Source organism: Gadus morhua, chromosome 13, assembly GCF_902167405.1.
Source record: "Gadus morhua chromosome 13, gadMor3.0, whole genome shotgun sequence".
Taxonomy (NCBI): Eukaryota; Metazoa; Chordata; class Actinopteri; order Gadiformes; family Gadidae; genus Gadus; species Gadus morhua.
Window position 1 is genome coordinate 7,193,442 of NC_044060.1, and position 21,954 is coordinate 7,215,395.

The following is a 21,954-nucleotide window of genomic DNA, read 5'->3' on the forward strand; positions in this document are numbered from 1 at the left end:
GAGGGAGGTTGTTCACGACAGAGTGGACCCGAGTCACAGAGGTCTGGGGTCACCTTCCCTCAATCGCCACAGCATTCCTCTCCAGGAACGGGAATGTGTTTGTCTCCATTCATCCCCCTCGCACCTCAACCCCTGCCCATTCAGCCTGTCCATGTAGGGGGGTGATTGATGTCAGCCAATGTTCGCTGACACACAGTCACACATAAGGGAATCTAATAAATAACACGCCGTACCTTCACACTCGCGCTTATAAAAGCCCAGTAGATACAGGCCCAAGACGTGCTCCTTTGATTCATCGGACCACTATTTATACGGGACGGTAATGAACTGTCAACAGACGGAAAGGCTCTCTACACATTAACCCATGGGGGCATTGTGCTGTAATGCCGAAACACAAAACTGCTCGCTGGAAGACATTAAACACAACGGCCAAGAGATCATAATCGACTTTGCAGAGCGCAGGGAAATGCTGTGTTCTGACTGCACGTGATCTGCTATTGCATGGGGTGGTTTGCAGATAAAAGGAATAAGCTGGCCAGCAATAGGCCTTTTAGAAGCATTGGTTTGATTACATTTACATGAAACCCACTGTATCACACAGTAATCCACCTATAGCATGTCAACACCATCCATAGGAGTGCTTCACATGACGTCCCACACATTCCAAGCTGCCGTCTTGGGGGGAACCCCAAGCCACCACATTTAGTGAACAAGTCATCCCAGTATGTGGTTAAAACCTGATTATTTGGTGATTATATCATCGTATGCGTACGTGAGCACTGCAGGGACACGTAGGGAAGACCATCCGCCAAGGAAATAAAAAAATACATTATTTTATGTTGAACTAGCCTGTGATTTAATGATGGCTTGAATACTGAGTCAGAGAGGATATATCAGAGAGGTGATCCCTAAAATTTAATTAGCCCAAGCATTTGGTTTGGGCGGGGGGACACAAAGGCATCACTGCAATTGCCCCCTTCCGATGAATAATAACTGGTATGAGCATGAGACATAATGAATGTACCGTCTACAGACCCCAATCTCACCATAGATGAATCCCAATTTGTCACATGCAATTAGTTTGGCGCCATAGTATCCCATAATAGCCATATATTTCCATTATGAAACACATTCTGACTTCATTCCTTATATTTCAATTTACATGAAAGGTTTAACCTACATATTTCTCTATTCATCATCTATGATTCAGGGTAAGGCTTGTCTGAAGACATTGCGCTCACTTGATAAAAAAATGTAAAAAAAATACTTGTGTGTTAACCAATCCGAAATAAGCATGTAGCGAGGCCAAGCAAAGGGACAACCTGACAGGCACAGAGTGGAATAACAATATCCTCCAGCCATTCCAGACGCAACTTTAATAAAACCGCCAAACAAAAACATCTGACAGTCACCCTGACGAGAGATTCATCATGGCAGTAATCAAAAATACGAGAAAATCGACTTGAAAACAACTCGAGGCCGCAGTGACCTGCACTCCCCGGAAGCATTAAAACCAGGACATGTACTTCCCTGACTAACTACGTTAATGTGAGACAAGCCGTCAACAACACACATGTCTGAAGCGGTGGCTGTGCACTGCGGCGTGGAAGGGAAAAGCCAGCGGGTTACTACCGTTGATTAATGCGGCAGCGGAGACTCATCGACGCAGGACCTCTGGGTTATTATGGGATTGATTAAGTCTAACCGTCAGAACACAGGGGCCACCAGGGGCCCCTCACCATTGAAGTTATAACTGTTGATGTTTCTCGGAACTGCACTTGGTTTTCACCGAAGCGTCATGGAGATAAACTAGGGAAATTAAAGGGGGGTGATACACTGGGGGTGTTTTTTGACCGTAATGCCCAGCTAATGGCTCCATCTGTACCCATCTAATGACCTAGCCATCCTTCCTTTTTCTAAGGCTGAAGAAACACCTCCACAGGTGGCATCTGTACCCCTCTCTCCACCCTACACGGTTACTTGCTCCTTTCCCATCCCAAGAAGAAACACAAACTCACTTTGAGTAACAAATCACAAACCAGCTCCATGAACCATTCCTACAACATTTTAAATCCCCTTTCCCTGATGTTTTCCTGCAGATGGTCATAGAAGGTACTTGTCACAGGTTTGTTTACTCCACGACGTCAAACTCTTCAAATGTATGCTTTAGGCACGTCACCTCTCCTCGGGCTAAAAAGCAATCAGGAGGGAGGGTTTAGCGAATAGCATGCCGGCTCAGGATCCGTAGCCGTCCCGCTTTCCCTGAGCAATGCTCTCAAATTTCCTATGAACGGCCCGACGTAGCCAATGAGAAGCCTCGGAGTGGCGTTGGAGCGTCGTCGCTCTTGAAGCGTTCCGGAAGGCTCCATCAGATTACAGAGATCAGTGAGGGTATGGAGAAGAAACACACGGTTACAACCAGGAGGCAGACTGCTGATTTATTTGACAGGGAACGCTTCTTAAATCCCCGCTGAGGCAAGCAGTGGTTTTAATCTAAACCTGCTGCTGTGAATGTAGAGGTATCAGTAGCTACTATCTGCTCCACTTTCCCATGGCTCCCTTTGAAGTCAAGACGAGCTCATGACTCAACGTACTCCTGTGGAATTCAGATCAGCCGCAACCTTTGGTTGGACTCACCCTGCAACCCCAGTGTTTGGATTGTATCTACAGGGTGATTCATCCTGATTAAAAAATCTATATATGCAGATTATCTGTTCAATTTGGCATTCAAGGTTTGCATTAAAAAAAGGACTTTCTTGCCTTTGTGGACATAACTATTGGGCGGAAGTGAGAGGGAATGACATGTAGTATCAAATGCCAGTGTAGCTGGCATTTGAATCTGAATGGCTACAAGGCATATTGAATCACTCACGCTATTTTTTAAATCTGTTCAGCATTGACCAACACCATTTTTGGAGGGTGGAAAGTGTAAACAGCCTGGCTCCACCAAATAGTTGGCAACAAGTAAGATGTAATTATGCACAGATGCTTCCTTGTCTTATAATTAAGCAAGCAAGTCACCAGCGTGCTTACAGTTTTCACAGTCATTTCAGTTTTTCTAGCCAGGCATTACACATTTCTTTTGAACACCAACTGTCAAACTTATTTTTTATCAAGGGTTGTCATGGTTTCCATGATGTTTTGAATAAAACAACAGATTTATGTTTCAGAGACAAACATGAATTAAATGCAGGATCATGCATACTGATGTGGTTGATACTGATATAATAATATCATATCATATATTATTATTGTATAATGCGATTAAATAAAGTATAGGATGTAGTGACGACGACACAAACATAGTGGTAAAACAGAGTGGTAAAATAGAGAAATGCTGGATGGATTTGAGTCAAAATGTGAATCGGTCACACTGGAATAATCATCAAAGGAGAGAGACAGAGGCTGCTGACATTTAGAGTAATCCACTGAAACAAGGCAGGCAACAACGGCAGCGAGAGAGGAAGGAGAAAACGTTTCTCTTCCTCACAGAGCGTATATGTGGAGAATTAAAGGACACAGTTATGAGAGGGGGTGTACTTCTATCAGGCGCTGACACCTGTATCTCTAAAGACCACAGCTGTCAGCGAAGAAGTGATCAACAGAAATTTTGAAACCATTCCCAGCACGCTGCTATCCCTCCCCACACACACACACACACACACACACACACACACACACACACACACACACACACACACACACACACACACACACACACACACACACACAGTGAGACCCCTTTGTAATAAGCCTTCACAAATCACAAAAGACACATACAATGCCAAATTCACAGAGGAAATAACACAAACAGAGCACTCCCTGCCCACAGGGAGAACAAACCATATATCAGAGGACATACGGCATATAAAAACGGCTCCAGTATGAATCGGCTGCAGAGTCCCACCCTACGGCACATGACCGCTGCGTCAGTGGCCCAGCATGGAGCCTCCACACTGAGATAATCATCCCAGCTCGCGCCCGGCCACGCGGCTATCTCACACGCCATAGGAAATCACCTGAAGGGGGTGCCTGCCCATATGGCCACTTGCCACAAACAGCAGGGAGAAGGGAGGAGAAAGGGGGAGAAGGGGGGAGGGGGATGCAGCTGCAAGTGTCTGTGGCCGAATCACGGGTGGTCGCTTCTACAATCTCTCGCCACACCCAAGGGTCCGTGTGTGTGTCTGCGTGTGTGTGTGTGCGTGCGTGCTGACCGTTTGTGTTGTATGTTGTGTGTATTCGTGTTTGTGTCAACATATACAACAAGAATGAACCAACCTATCCACTTCATGCGCGTTTTCCACTTGCCATGCGACCGCTCAAAAAACGAAATAAACTGAAACAAAATCTATATATTTTTCTTATATTCCTAAATTGCCACATAAACCCCCACCTGCACAGCTCGCATGGACCTCCGTTGAATTGGATTTCCGCTACATGGCGACTGGACAAGACAGCAGGTAGCAATGAGATGAACAAATTCACATAAATTAAATGTCTTGTTGGATGCGTTTGTGCCGCTAAGCGATATTTATACAGGGACGAAGTCGTTCTATATTTGACGAGGATTTCACAAATGAGTTGACTTATTTTTGGCACAAATCCTTAGGCGTCTACAGACTCCCTGCTACCCGGCTCAGAGGACTGTGAGGTGAACCTAACCGGCTATGGCAGCAACACACACATTATGAATATCAATTATATCTTAAGTCAGGCTGTGAAAATTAGGCGCCCACACACACACACACTGACATAAAATATGACGCAGCGAACAATCCGACGTCTGAATGATTTTAATGGAAATTTCTAAAAAAATTCGGTCTTTCCTGAGATGATTGACAGCATTAAATCAAATTGTATCTTGACTTGAACATGACTATTTCCTGGGCCTGCAGACATGACTGACATTTACACACCCCCATTATCGACTGGGCCCTTTTATTTTGGAAAGCAACGACTAGACCACACGTAATAGAGCTAATTTCAGCTTTTAGCATTAAACTTATCAGCAGCATCAGTTCCTCGATGGCGTCTGTAGGCCAAACAAATGCTAATTATCCACGGGTGGCGGGGGATAATCAGGCAGTGTGCTTTGAATTAATTACCTCCATGCGTAAAGGACTAAATGGTGGAAGAACAAACTTAATTAAGCGGACCCAAGCGATGGCGGGGCCTTGATTAGAGGAATACAATCATTATTTTGGATATCTGCTTATTTCAGCTGGAGGAATAGAAGACGTGATTTTAATCACAAATGTTGACAGTGCACTATGATAGAAAATAGGATGCATACCAATAATGTCTTACAGCATTGCAGGGAATACAGTGATATTAAGTACACAATGGTACACACAAAACTAGTAAATAGGTGTTTTAGATAAACAAAAAACAAAAACAACTATGACATTGCTGCTAGTGTTGCCCATTATAATGCATAATTGGCCGTGGGACTGACAATCTAAATGACAGCTGCAATTTAACACCACCACTCTGTTTTAAGATCAACCTTGGCGTACATCCTGCTTTTTCACTCTCACTTCTTGGGCAGAATAATGAAAACACAGTGGATATAAATCCTCCCTGGTTTGAGAAATAAACTAGACAATGGGAAATTGAGACCATAAATAATACTTTATGAAATACTGTAGGCACATTCTGTGTTTATTCATAATTTCAAACAAACAAAAAGAAAATCAAATTCCTTGTTTTTTCCTGTTCTACAGCTGTTTGGAAATGTGGGCCAATCCTGTGCTATCAATTCACATTTGTTGTTTTGTCATGCGTAAATTTTCTGTTTAACCCCGAAATACGTAGTGCGACGGAAGTAAAACCGAGTCTGACTGCCATTTCACCGTGTCTTGAAACAAGACAAGAGTGATGTTTCTGCTTGCAGAAATCCATAGTGATCCGAAGTGCATCCCTGAAACCCAGGAATTACTGGCAGCACTTTACTGGAGCATTAAAGTCCTTCATTAAAAATCAATGAGTGGTTCCTCAAGCAATTGATTTGGACTCTGCTCTATATGAGGACCCGATGGGGCTTAATCTCTTGTGCTCCCCCCTGGTTTCATTGGCTCCTCTTGGGCCAGACAGGAAACTGGCGAGGTATAATGGTTTCAATGGTGTGGCCCAGACACACCTTTCATTAGCCTTTCAATTGGCTGATCAGGATATCAGGTGACGCGCAATAGAAGCTCCACAACTGGGGAGGGAAACCGAGATGAGATTTCAGGTGCTCACTGAAATCTTCCTCTGCAAAATTTTCCTTGGATAGTGCAAGCAACCGACTGATCTGGTGTGATGATGACTAACAACATTTCTCTGCAAATAGGTTGTCCACATTCTTACTTTGACCCTTACCTACTCTCTGGCCTAATCCGTAAACTTGCTATACATACTAAACATAAACTTATCAGTTCAATTACCCAAGGAAAAATGGTTAATTGAAAAACCTCCTCAAGTCATTATACACCACTACGCACACACACGCCAAACTCCATTATGACTCAGTACTGATTTGTTTCATGAAGCACGTTCATTCATAACTATACATGACAGAATCATGAAACATCTTTCAGTATATGTTTGGGTGCCATAGCTGTGCGGTTTCCTTGGTCACCTGACAAAGGGGAGCGCTCAGATCCCTGAAGAGCGGAGTTGGGCCACACCAGCTTGTGTTGAGGAGAGTGTGGGCGTTGATATCTGTTATAGCCATTGTAAATACAGTCATCTGCAGGTCTCCTCTTTATGCTTGTGGTGCTTTAGCCTCTTGGTATGAATAACCTGTGTTTTAGCTACCTTTGCTGGGTGACACCATGTGGATAGCAAGTCAAACCGATGTTGTAATTAAGTGTGATGGGCCCAAGTGTTCTTTTGTTAGTTTGGCCCATCTTTCATGAAATAAACCCCTTATTTAAGTGTTTTGTTCTCTTTCTCAATACAACAAAAGCGAATCAACGGAGCATGCCTGCATCGCAGAGCAGAGGTCAAAAGGAACGCAGCATAAACTACGCTTTCACCCCTCCAGGGTTTGTGAAAATAGAAGGGAGGAAAATAGAAGGCAGAGACAGAGGGAGAGAGGAAAGACAAGATCAGAGCTGCGAGACAGAGCGAGAGAGGAGAGGCGAGAACAGGAGGAGATACAAGATCAGAACTGCGAGACAGAGCAAGAGTGGAGTGGCGAGAACAAGGCTGCGAGAGAGAGGAGATATAGGAACAGAGTTGCTAGACAGAGAAGGAGTGGAGATACCAGAAGCTGTGAGACAGAGAGAGGAAAGAAAATAACAGAGCTGTGAGACAGAGAGAGGAGATACAAGAACAGAGCTGCGAGACAGAGAGAGGAGATACAAGAATACAGCTGTAAGAAAGAGGAAATACAAGAACAGAGCTGTAAGACAAAGGGAGAGAGGAGATACATCAGAGCTGAGACAGAAAGGAGATACAAGAACAGAGCCAAGTCAGAGAGGAGATACAAGAACAGAGCTGAGACAGAGAGAGGAGATACAAGAACAGACCTGCGAGACAGAGATAGAGCGGATACCAGACCAGAGCTGCGAGAAAGCGAGAGAGGAGATACAAGTACAGAGCTGAAAGCCCAGGGAGATACAGGCTCAGCAGCCGTGGTTGAGACCACAAGAGAAACAACAAAAATTATCATACTTAAATAAAGCTTCTAAAATTAACCGCTTTTATTCGAATAAACCAGCCGCATGAGGGAATTGCCCGAGCTGTGCAACCATTTAGCAATGCTTATCAGTGCAATACTAAAATATAAAAAATATCGATATTAGGAATAGGAAGTGGTCCAATATTGCCTTGAAAGAATTGCAAGTGATTTAAATACAAAGCTCAAGAGATTGCATATCAAGCTAATATTGTTTCAAAAAAACCACAACAATTATTCAATGCCATTTGTAATGGACAAACAGCCAAGACTACGGTGTCCTCCACCATGCAAGGCGACAGCCAGCTCATCGGGAGCGGTTAGGTTGAGGCGTCTTGCTCAGGGACACCTCAACACTAGGAAGAGCCGGGGATCGAACTGACAACCTTCCGATTACAAGTCAACCCGCTCTACCTCTTGAGCCACTGCTGGCACTGAGCCACTGCCGCCATAAAATGTAATGAGGGTTTAGCATGTTAGCTACGAATGCATAATCACGCAGCATATCATCATCATTCATCTAACAGGGACTCAGGATACTTATGCATCAACCTATGCATCATCCTTGGTCAAATGCATTGGAGCTTTGATTAATCTTTTTGACAGCAAAAACGTTCAATCTACCAATCTGCATATACATATATATAGCATAGGTTACCCCTAGCATTGACTTTACATTTTCTTACCTTACCCTAAAACAGCATCCCTTTTCTTGCCTTACCCTACCATAACATAGCATACCTTTTCTCGGCTTACCTTAGCGTAAGATAGCATACCTTTACTTACTTCACCCTACCATAGCGTAACATAGCATAACTTTTCTCACCTTACCTTAGCTTAAGATAGCATAACTTTTCACACCTAGCCCTACCATTGCTGTATTCTGACCTTGACCTTGCCCTACTATTGCAAAGGCACTGTGGCACGGATTGGCTTATCTATAAAAGCCTTAGATACGAATGATAATTAATTAAAGATGTGATAGATATATCATCAAAACATTAAAATATATTTTCCCATCAGTACTTATGCTTCCGTTTTACCCAGGTGCCTCGTGTTAATGGGATTCCTTATCTATGCGTGAGCTCATCTCATCGTGATTAGGGGTGTGTGTGTGTGTGTGTGTGTCTGACATATGACTGACATTCATGGGGAGATTCATTAGGGTGGGGTCAAAGCGGTTTGTTGCAAGTCTGGGTCTGGCTCAAGAAGACCCCCTGAGGCAGTGCGAGTGATGAGCATTGAGGTGAGGCCTCCCCCTATCCCATTCCCCATCTCTTCCTGTCATCTTCTTCTTTATCATCGTCACCATCATCATCCATTAAGAGGAAGCACCTCCAGAAACCTCTGAGCCAAGCATCAGTAGCACGGCTCTCCCCTGATTTATTACCGGCTGCCGGTGGAGATTTTTCTGGGACGTTTACAAAACGGATATCCTCTACGGGGGTTCTTCATATCGGTCAATACTCTTAAAAGGGCCAGTGAACCCATGACCGTTTTGTTGATTTTAAACGTGGTATTATGTCATCCAAGATCGTCGACATATTTATCTATGGCATTTTGTCACATGAAATAATAACTTCAACATTTAATTTGCCGCACCCCACCTTAATAGAACTCTCTCACAAAACCCCTTTTACTAATCTCATAGAGTTGGCATTCCAACTAAAACAGGGAATTCAATTACACTTTAAAGTGAACATTCATGTAGGCCGGGGTTATCACTGGGTTATACCACACAAAACAACCCCCATACCCTCCATTGCAAGGTCTGCTGTCGGCTGACATTCATCCTTGCTCTGATTAATTAAGCGGAGCCCATATGGATGCCAAACCTCTTCCCCCTGCCACCACCTTGCAAAGGTGACACATCCGAGGCCCTTCTGCATCATGGGTAATTGACAGGATCTCCACTGCCAGTTCCAGGGCAATCAAGCCCTGAAGCACACCATGATGGCTCTAAATGGCTGGATGCTGGCCATCCTCTGTTCCATCGTTTCACAGGCGTCCCCTGACCTTTCTCATCCCTGCTCCTCGACGGGAGCAGAGCAACCACCGTGAAGGTTCACCTCGAAAAGGTCGAGCGAGCCAGGGATTTGGGGACTGCTGGGAACTTTACATAGTGGCTCAGTGCTCACCTTTTCAAACCAAAACTAAGCAGAAAGCACAGTGGTTAGGGTTAGTAAGTAACCCTCAGAGTGTGAAGAACAAGAGCAGTTCAGCGAACAGAAAATACTTGGTATCAACAACAGTATCCCTCCAAGTACTGTGGTAATCTATCGGGAGCGAAAACTACTTGACTACTTCCATAACATGCGCCAAAAAAAGAAGCAACATCATCTTTGCATTTGGCTTATCATAATAGTTTGAATTAACAAATTTATTATTTGGCCATGAGAAAGGCATTATTGAAACATAGCCTTGAATCCCTAAAGTTGAATTCTCAGAGGACATTTGATCCTGAACCACTAACAAATATGCTTTTGTTTTCATCCTACAATCTGTAGCCTCAAGCCCGAACTGCGGTATATCTTTGGAACGTACACATATGCATCATCTGATTTTCAATGTTGCATACACGTCTGACCACATAGCTCTCACTGTGAGCACATAAACAGCCCCCACAGTGTGTGCGTGTGTGTGCGTGCGTGCGTGCGTGTGAGAGATACAGACGAGAATAAAACAGGAGGAGACAAGGACGGGGGATGGAGGAAGGTATCAGGACGGATCAGGAGGCCGGGACGCACCAGAGCATCCAATGGCTCCACACATCTGGATGTGGACACGCAACCAAGCACTACACCGCAGTGGGGCTGACTCAAACCACCACATCAAGCTACCATTTCACGCTGTTTCACCAACTGCTTCACCAACTGCTTCTCCAGTCCAAACCAAATACAGTGGGATGCACTCTAAACTGAACCGAACACTGAAAATGTGTTTTGAATGATTATGGTAAATGAAAGGAAAAGTTTAAGAAGTGAAATATGGAAAGTGGTAAGATCGTTCATGTGATCCCAGCGGGTTTGAAAATGCACTTCGTAATTACCCTTTCAACTACTTTCCCCTTGAAGGATTGCCACATAATGGATGTTTTTGCACAATAATCAAACATTGAGACAAAAGACAAATTTATGCTTGACTAATATGGGAAATCTCTCGAATGCACATTTTAGGCGTGTATCCAAATGTAATGACAATGAATGCATATACAGCCCATTCAGTAGCAAGTTTGGGTTATGGATGCTCCAAGACGCTCAAATGCCAGCAGAAGGCATGGGAGATAGGACCTCTACATTTTTGGCAGAGATTCACGAGACCCCATAGCCAAAAGTTAAATGTATTTGCATGGCCCAGTTATTCTCAAAGGGCTTCACAGGCCCATATTCACCTCGTAACCCCAAGCCTTCTAAATTGTTGGAGAGGAAATAGTCGCTCCCCGCACTAAGAAATGTGAACACAGTACACTAAAAAACACCAACATTCTACAAAATGGAAAGGAAAAACTCCACAAACCCAGAGGGAGAAACCTTAAGGAAAAACACAGAAGAGCGACTGGACTATTACATGGAACTAATATCGAGTTTCAAAATTTTACAATCGGTCTAAAAAAGTATTCATTGGGCCCTATTCTTTTCATTACATTTCCAGTGATTTCATTTTCAAATTCCTGCCAAGCTGTTAATATCCAGCTCCCGACGATGTAAGTAAGCCAAACCCAGTAGGAGCAATATAGTGGTGGCTGAAGAGCCAACACAGCACATTGTGATCTCCAACCTCCCCCACATCAAACCCCATCACTCCTGCCAAGCCAAAGCCTCCACCGCATTGGGCCCCACACCACACTATTACACTGATGAATCACCACGATGTCTCTGCAGATACCCTCAGCCGCACAACCCCCACACCCTCCCCCCTTTCAATCCTGCTGGAAGACAACCCACATCCAGGCTCCTTCTGACTGGAAGAGGAGAAGGGGCTGGGAATTAAACCCCAGAACCAGTTTGGTTATACTCCGACACGACCAGGATTCGATGGTGGGGTCAAGGTGCTGTAAGATAGCCTGGTCTGAGATACAGGTATGCAATGACCGCACAGGGATAGCCCCACTCTGTCTCTGCCAAGAACCTTGATTTCTCACAGGATAATGGATTCCGTGTCAACGTGAGCCATGCAGTAGCACACGCAGCAAGCCCAGAATACCATCTTGATGCAGGGGGGTCCTTAGGGTCTGCTTATCTCTCAATGGCGGTCTTTCCTCAAGGACATGGCTGGGGGGAGGCATTAGGCATGCAGAGCAGACTCACCCCCGGTGCCACGAGAGGAGAGATGTGATCGATGTGCGCGCCGGGGTTCTATCAAGCGACCAGGGTGTGAAGCACGCCTCCTTGCCGCTAGCGTAGCTCCATGGAAGCCGAAATACATTTACATATTTCACGTGTTCATTATGGGGTGGGGGCGGGGGGGGTTCGAGACGCCTCCGATGCTCGTTAGGCCCGTGAACAAATTGCCACACCAGGACGCTATGCAAATAAGACAAGGATTGGAGAGGGGTGATTGGGCTGATGAGTAGAACTCCTGGGATTAGAAAAAAAGCGAAAAAATAATAAAGGATTTAAGCAAAAGAAGATTGGCGTTTGGTTGGTCGTTTGCGGTGGATGATTTTGTTATGGTAATTTTATGTATATGAACTTCAAGGTGATCTTTTTATGAACATTCACAAGCACTTTTGTGGAGACTACTAAGAGGGTTTTAATAATTTAGTAGGATGCTTTTGCACATCAGCCATGCGAAGGGCGGGGGGGGGGGAGCATTTCCCCTTCAGCCTCACAAATGCTTTGTTGTGTAGCAATTTCATCTTATGCATGAAGGTGATTGTACAGAACATGTGGAATTGACTACCCTATACAATGGAAATAAGTGCAGTGTAGATGAGACTTGTCCAATAATAAAATTAGAAACCTTGAGTAAGGTTCTTAAAACACGTAACTGCATGAATTGCAGTAACGTCAATCGAGCCCTGCGACCAGGGTTTGGATTTTATAATGCATCCACTTTGGTGAGGTACAGTTAGCGTGACATTTGGGAATAAAGGCAGGCTTTCATAAGAAGGGCGCTGTCCCTTCTGTTTTGTCCTTCACCTCTATTCATCTTCATTAACCACTGTGATAACCTGTGGTATCGTACGATATGAAAGTTATATCTTTAGGCAAAAGTAAAATGTGGGAATGAACCATAAGGACTTAGTCTGGCAAAACGAGGAAAGAGGGAGAGCTCTGGGAAATATTTTGAACAGTAAGGAAAGTCTACTGTGTCAAAGCAGCCGTTTGCTCAAGAAGACAATATTGAGAAGAACATTGTTGCATTAGGCCATCTTAATGGGAATATTGACAACAGGTTGACAGGTTTGGAACCAAGAATTGCAGAACTGTTACCTTAGACTAGCCTACTTTGACCACATGTTTGGTTTATTTATAGACATATCAATACAACTTGTGCTAATGTTATTGAATTTTCATCTTCTCTGCAAGGAAAACTTTATGGCTTTTTAGAAAAACACAAAATCCAATAAATTCACTGTGGGTGGGAGCTTTCTGACAGCCGCAATGGGGGCTTGTTGACAGCTAGATTAAAAATGTTTACGACCTAACTGGTAGCTCCATCTACAACCTTGTCATGTTAATATTTACATATTCTAGTTCTACATGCCATATCCAGGGAAGGGATCACGTAATTCAGTACAGAGTACAGAGAATATATTAAAATAATCTTTTTTTTAAGTACATAAATATAGAGCAATTTGCATACATGATAATGAAAAATATTTGAATAGCAGAGGAGGGCTGAATATTTAATACCCTTTACCCCTATCAGCCTCCAACCAGTCTTCCAGCAGAGGTGGGGGTTGGGAAGCCGGTCAAATAATTAGCAAACATTTGCATATCGGACTAAAACTGTCTTCACTCTATTTGAGACAATACAAATGTAGCTTTACCTGCACATACGAGTACACAGCTGTGTCTGTGGAAGAATAGGACAATTACAGTTAGATCTCAATTTCTGCACAATGAAGATGACCCTAGAGAAGAAACATGTTTAGCAAATTATGTTTTTACGAAAATGGCTCAATATTCAAATGCGTCTCGAATATCTGCCTGTGAAAGCCAGCTGTGCATTTTTTTCTCTTACGCTTTTATTCATTTCATTCTTGTTATTTTGTTTCAGTCTGCAGCAATATAACTCCCTGCTTCTGCCATGATTAACTCTTCCTGTCTTTGATAAGCAAAGCAAATCACTTCCTATATTCCATGAATATATGACATTAGTTGACCATCTAGTCCAGCAGTGCTAGATTATATTATCTAGCACTAGTCCAGTACTAGGATTGTGTGATCGAGAGTGCCATCATCTCAAAGTATACAGTAGCTTTAAGGAGTAAGGTATTCAACATGAAGTACAATTTCAAATAATTGATGAAGTAGACTTTATTTTGTAATTTTGTTTCAATCTTAGGTCAGCAATCAGGTTGTCAGGTTGACATTTTTGGGCCATTTGGACAAAGGGGTCCATTCTGGATGGCAGCTGTCCTTTCAGATCTCCATCAGACCAAGTAGATTTCATTTACCTGTCCACAGTACTCCTGACAAGGACAGTGACTGACGCAGAGGTGAGACTGCATTGGGACTAGTCATTTCTACTGTATTTCAGTTTTTGCTATGGGTTTCTGTTCCGCTTTGGTTCCTTCCTGCTACTGCTAAACGGCCTTATAACATTTTGAAGGTAAAGCAATATGAGATACAAAATGGGAAGTTAATATAATCTATAATATAGAGAACCAAGAGTGAGAAGAACCAATAGAGAAAACGGATAGTTTCACTGGTGTGGCAGATTGGAATTGATTCTGCATCAGATTGCCAGAAGCAGATACTCTGGGTCCAATCAATTGTGAGCAGGGTCCTCATTGCTTTGGGAAATGCATGATTTTTTTGCTCAAAACACAGAAAAACTCTTCATCGACGTCTGAGAGCTTCCACAGCTTATATAAGCCACTAACTGTAAGTCACTTTTGATACAAATGTCAATGTGTACAATAGGAAATTTCAGTGGTAAGGGTGTTTGGCAACCAGTCGAAAGCTTAAGGTACAAAACCTAATGTCTGCAGCCTAACCAATAGGCCACCTTGAGCAAGATGAATGACCTGCCTGTCTACTCATTAAGTTTCTGTACTGTCAATTTGAATAAAAAAAGCTGGTTTAAGCAGCCTCACCTGGCCCGAGTCAGACTGATTGGACTCTGGGGATGGGTGAGGCTGCACAGCTGTTGTTCCTTGAGCTATCAATGTGCACAGGTCAAACCAGCAATCACCACACATACTCAGAGATCTCTTACAACCTATGGCGGCATGGGTCACCGTCTCATGCATCATTGTCTTTCAAACTGGTTTCCAAGATCACAACCCTGCGTCCTTGTCCTTGAGGAGCCCAGTAAAAGTGGAGTGTAGCAACCAACTAGATGGCGTGTGGCATTGTCAAATAACAAAATATCAAAGCAATCCTAAAAACATGATGAATGTTGATGATATAATTTTTTTTATCAGCTGCTGGTTTGAACTTCTACGCTTCTGTTCGGCTTTTTGAGACCCTCCCTTGCTGATTCATTTAAATGCACGATAACATGCTAGTTTTTTCAGGAGCCCTTTCATCAGTTCATGAAAATCAATATCAGCCAACTGAATGTTTGAACAGAAAAACATTTGGGAGGCAAGAATTTTCTGGGAGAGATAAAACAAAATAAAAAAAGGATTTGCATCTGTTCCAGGATTTTCTTTGTTGCCAATTTGTGTGTGTGTGTGTGTGTGTGTGTGTGTGTGTGTGTGTGTGTGTGTGTGTGTGTGTGTGTGTGTGTGTGTGTGTGTGTGTGTGTGTGTGTGTGTGTGTTCCATGATAGTGTTAAGACTATCACTATCAAGACTTCATTGACATCAACATTCTACTTGGTTGCTCAAACACAATATTTTTTGTCGAACCAAGCATAATATGTGCTCATATTATAATTTGAAATTAAGACATTGTGCTTAACGAAGAGCAAGCATGCTCAGGTTAAACAAGTCGTTTATACACTTCTTCTGTGGGCGGTTCTCAAAGTGTATTCCGATGAATCACTTAGCATGAGAATGTCCCCACAGGAGATCTTTTTTTAATCTTCATTTATAAAGCATAGTTCCTAAATCAACCCTAATTTGTAGATATTTCCGGTATTAGTTATAAATTACTAATAAGATAATGAGATGTTATTTTGATCATTTATAAAGCGAAAATTAAGGATTTACAAAATATTTGTTAATTTTTCTTGATAAACACTTATACCTTACAAAGCATTTATAAAGTTCATCGAATGATGGAAATGCCACAAGTACCATTGCAGCATTTTCAATTATCACAAAACCACACAAGTATGGTATGTAATTCAAGTATCTATATTTATTGTTAATACAGAACAGTGCAATAGTTATTGTGAACACAGAAAATAGCAATATGTTTTGTTAATAATGAAAATCAATCTGTTCTGAATAAGAACCCTGAAACAATTACAATCATGCAAAATAACAAAGAGAACATTGATGACAATGCACAGTTAACTCTTAACCAATAGTACAAAATAAAAAAATAAAAACGATTGAACATAACTGGTTTACGAGCACTTCAGCTCACTTCCTCTTACTAGGCAGCAGCTTACCAGTCTTACAAGCTTCAATTTTCTCCCCTAGTCCCATGTCCTCCAGAATTGCAGAGGTATATTTTGTGGCCACTAATTGTATGTCTCCTAAATCATAAACGTATAGAGTTACAATGGGGTAGGTAAGGAGTCAAGGACATTCATGACAATGTGGGCTTCTTTCAATAGCAAAGGTTAAAAATAAATTAGCAGGGAACAGAGTGTTCTCCTATCCAGCGCCCCATCAATAGAATAGTCTGCCACCTGTAATCAGGGAAGCTGTCTCTGCCAGGGTATTCAAATTAAAGCTGAAAACCTACCTCTTAAGTCTTTCGTTCTGCACCTAGGGATGCCCTCAGCTGCTGTTGCCGAGATTGCTGCTGCTGATGGGAGCTAGATTAGCAGTTGTCTACATGCTTTCTGTGCACCATCCCCCATCAAATACATAATTCTGTCTGTTTTAGGGTTTTGCAGTGAATTCGACTAGATGACCGATCGGTCGCGTTGCGATTGGATGCCTGGACTCCCCTGACGGTCAACAGGCCAGCAACCTATCACCATAGACACTATTTAGCTTTTAACTAAAGAATGTCATTTCTTGTATGTATGTCCATTATGGCACCAATTGACACTCCTAACAATTCCTGGAAGCAGGGATCCCCGACTCTGCGTTCCTTCTCAAGGCTTCTTCCTTGCTAATTTAAGGAGTTTTTACTTTTTACTCTTGGGGGCTACGGCTGGGGGTCCGTCATTAAATTGATATTGAACTGAGAATATATGGTAACCGGGTCACCACCATTCCGTTGTACGGGCTGCAATTCAGAAAACGTAGAATTTGTATCATCCTCAGTAATAAAGTCTCATTCCAAACAGACACACATACACCCACGCACACAGATTTTAAGCTTCGAGTCACCACTCACAAATCAGTTTCAAACTCTCAGAGGCAAGATCAGAATTATTACAACTGTAATATCCAGATGGTTTGCCAGGTGAGTACTTGTTAGTTATCAACAATTATCATTCATGCACTGTCACATCATGTGGACAGCATCAGGCAGGAGAGGCATTATTGAACGGCAGAGTTTTGTTGGAGCAAAGTGATGAACCCAGTGAATTGAAAAGGATTGAGCGTTGTTCTTCCCAGACTTTTCCCCTTCCCCTTCCGCAACTACTTCTTCTTCTTCTACTCTGATAAGAAGGGACTGGTAGTGGAGTGAGACATAGAAAAACGGAGGATGTTTGGATGCATGGTGGATTGGCTGGATGGAACCAGTAACCTCTTTGTGCTGAATAAGAGTTACAAATAAAAATGGAAGGAACACTGCATGTGTTGCACTCGAGTCCAGTGCTGAACTCATAAAAAACCTTGACTGAATCATTTGACTAAGTACTGTATTCTGAGTGTTACCTGAGCCAACTTTTCTTTCAGCTAGTCAGCTGCAGCGCATCAATCTGCTGCTGTTGCACTGTGCTTTCAGCCTGTACACCAGCTAAACTACCTTTACTTTCAGCTGACAGCTGTGCAGCAGTGGACATTGGCACCCCTATACAAAGGTTATCTTCATTGTCAATTTAATCTAAAACATCCTTTTAAGTTTTTATGGTAGGCAAATGAACAGCCCGGGATAAACCCAGCAACTAATTTATGGTTCAATAATGCCACTACCCATTGGCGCACTTATATTGCCGGTACATTATCCGGTACAGTAACCGTTAAACATGGATTGTGTGACACTATCACGGCCATGAATGCACTATATAGGTCACAGACAGCAACTTTTCTTGCGTTTTAGTACAAATACAACTCATCACCAAATCGATTGCTTTGCCAAAAAGCGAAAAAAATGTATCTTCATCTGGCAGATTCCCCGAATGCTTAAGCACTATATGGACGTTTTCAAACGAAGAAATGGGTTGAAATTAGGTACTGGGATTTCAAGTTATGAATGCCCTTTCCCATAACTTTGTTTAGCACAATTATACTTGGGGAGATAGTTTTAAATAACTTCAAACTTAAATTATATTTTGATTGTGCCTACAGTATATTTAATAAAAGGTATTGTATAGTAAACCAAGGCAAAAGTTTAGCAAACCACCTTATAGCCGTAGCCAGTAGCCAGACATAGTTTTATGTAACAATTTTATGCAATTATATTTGATTAATTCATTTTGACTTCATACAGCACATTTTCTGTTAACATTAATCCATTTATCCATGCAAAACCCCTATCTACATTTGTTTTTGTGGTGTTTGGCTGACTCAGCAGAAACCTCTCCTGCTGCATTTTAATAAACAATGTTGAGTGCAAGAAGAGCTCAGTTACCTTTTAGTCACCTTTCACTCACACAACACACCCTCTATGTCACAATACACACTCAATGTCACACAGTACAGTGAGTACACCCTCTATGTCACACAACACACCCTCTATGTCACAATACACCCTCCATGTCACACAGCAAACCCTCAATGTCACACAATATACACCTTCTATGTAGCACAGCCCTCTCTCTATGTCACACAGCCCAACCCCTATGGCACACTGTCCATTCTTGGTCTGTCACAATTTCAATGTTTCAGATCATTATGAAATTAATAGTTAATAACATCTCTGGTAACTCGATTGGCGATGGGTATTTTCCATTCTTCAGAAACTGGAATGGAACAGGAAAATAAAGGAAAGGAAATACTCTCTAGTTGCAGCCCTCATATCATACGCTTTATACACATTGTGTCTTTAAAAAGGTATTCTGTTGTTCACAATATTGCAGCAAATGAAATGAAAGCATCCTATTAAATCATATATTTTCAACCCTTTTACAAGATGTTGTGTTTCACAAATCTGTATAGGCTCTGTAAAGGACAACAGAACAGAAAAAGTGCAAAATATAAGGCAGGAAACGACCATGGATTCATAAAAGAAACAAACAATGAACTGGGTAAACGCTGCAGATTTATCATCCACATAAACACAGTAAGGACCTTGAACTTATTCTAGTAAAAGTCATGTCAGGCCTATATTTATATTTTGGGTCCCCTCAGTCCCCCCTTGGCCCCAAAATATCCACGAGTCCCGGGGAGGAAGTCAAAGAGCAATGTCCTTGTCATGAAGCATTAGGCTTTTCTCCAGGAGGTAGAATTTGAAGACATCCACTGATGACCCATTTAGAGGTACACTGCCCCTTGGGGGGGAAGAGCTCTGCTGGTGTTGGGGGGGTTTGTGTGAACTACAGTGGCCTCGAGTGACCAAAAAGGTAGTTTGAGGTTCAGAATGTTCTCTTGTCAAAGTTCTGCATTCATTATTAACATTGTGAATGTCAGGAAGGAGGGTACTTCGGCTTTGGGAGCAAATTGGTTCTAGGAAAAAATTACGACCTGAGAATTGTCTAGGTTGAAAGGGCCTTACATTTCCCCAACCTTAAATTATAAAACACTAAAATACATGTAGAGGAATAAAATTATGCTCTAGTGCAAAACTTGAGTCCTATTAACCATTGAGGTCAGATATCAACGAGGCTGCAGGGAAAATATGCCCGAGGTTAATTACAAGAATGATGTAAGGTTTGTAGTCTGTTTGTGTTTCTTTGTTTATATAGTACCATAAAAAATGCAAACGTGGAAGTCTCTCGAATGTTTTTCGAGGGACCAGAACATGGTCTAATTTTCAATTAAATATTAAGGAATATATTAAAAGGAAAAGCTGGTCGAATATCTTTCTCACTGTCCACATTGCTCATTTAATGGTTCCTAAAAATGACATTGTTTCCTTTAGGTACTGTTGGCCTGTCACTGAAGCAGTAGATGTTCTTTGTGTTGCTTTGTTTGTGGAAAATGATTCATTCGGCCTTCATCTCCTATTTGTTCTTACAGCATAATGAGAGAAAGTGCTGACTGCTAAAACTGAGATTGACAGCATCTTGCATTGTGGCCCTGTTGATTTTAGTGCACCTTATTTTAAAGAAGACTTCCAACCAATGACTATATTCCTTTCTAATCATATTGACGTAATTGAACTGATGGGAGGACTGTAGAGGGGATTCAAACGTCCCCATATTTCCTGCTGCATAGTAAGAAGAGTAAGATCATTACTTAAAGCCTGCCACTTGTAGCCAGAATATACTCAGATTGAAGTGTTTGCTGCCAAGTAAAACCAACTGCTTTTCCAGAAATGAAATACTTCAGCATCTTGTTGTTTTGCAGAGAAGAAGAGCTAGTTGGGTTGAAGACGCCAATGACTCAGACTAGACCGTAACACTGATTTGCTCGATTGCACAAAATTCTGTCTGGGAAACAGACTCAGTTTTGCGTTCATGGTGAAAGTCCTCCACAGCCTCAACGCTACTGGCCATGACAATATCCCTAATGAGCACGCCCTTCACACGCACTGGAAATAACAAGAACAGCTCTGCGGATGGGAGCAAAAGCCTGGAGAGACATCTGAAAAAAACGACTCAAACTGGAACACACTGACAAAGCAACAGTGCAATTCCATAGTATGGTTCAAGGCAAACGATATGGACTCAATAAAGGCCATTATGTAAGTGCAGAATGGGTTTGGGATACATCGCATCAGATGAAAGAGGAGCTGCTCTGCTTTAGCTTGCAATGCCTGCCATGGGCTGCATTAGTCGGATTGACCAATCAAACCGGCAAAATATTATAGATTGACCCTTTGAAGTAATGGCCTCTATTGGTGCAGGGCAATTTGGGTCGATCTAAAGTCTTTTGCAATTTGGCAATAACAGTTACGAGATGTTAATGTTATTAGCAGCCATAAACTATTCGTCTTCAATTTGTGAAGATAGAAATTGAAATTCCCGGGTGCAATGTCAACTGTCTCTTATCGGACCCCTGGTGAGAAATTTCCACACGTTTGACCCGGCTAATTTAATCAACCAAATAATTTCCATGTGATTGCATAGCAACAATAGTGATGAAGCATTTTTTTCATTTTACGTGCAACCGTCTGGGATGTGTTCTGTGTCCAAGCGACAGGGAGTTCAGGGATACAATGTGATCAAAGCCTTGAAGCAGCTGAAAATGTATTTTAAATGCCCTACAACTGTGTCTCCAGACTGCAAATGGGGACGGGTTACGATGGGAGCCCATCAACCAGGCCCATCTCTCTCTCTCTCTCTCTCTCTCTCTCTCTCTCTCTCTCTCTCTCTCTCTCTCTCTCTCTCTCTCTCTCTCTCTCTCTCTCTCTCTCTCTCTCTCTCTCTCTCTCTCTCTCTCTCTCTCTCTCTCTCTCTCTCTCTCTCTCTCTCTCTCTCCCCAAATGAACACACAAAATGGGTCGATCCAAACTCGTTTTTTTAACAACTTCATTTCTACGCAACGTTTAATTAAACCGCAGTTGTATTGGTTTGCGGTTAAGTGGTATGCTGCTACATTGTGCATTTACTATAATTTGCATCATAAAATCACTTACTTTAGCAGCCTGTCAGAAGACAGATCGGCTACTACGCTAAGTAGGCTGTTGTTCATTAAGGGGGGCGGGTATTGGGCGATGTATTACAAATCAGATGTTTAATTGGCTTATAACTGTAGCTAGCTGCGAGACACCCACTGA

General features: G+C 42.4%; 1 protein-coding gene across 1 annotated transcript in view; it reads right to left on the bottom strand.

The window, feature by feature from the left end:
- Positions 1-21,954, bottom strand: part of rap1gapb (RAP1 GTPase activating protein b) — a 107,130-nt gene that overhangs the window by 84,569 nt on the left and 607 nt on the right. The window lies entirely within an intron of this gene.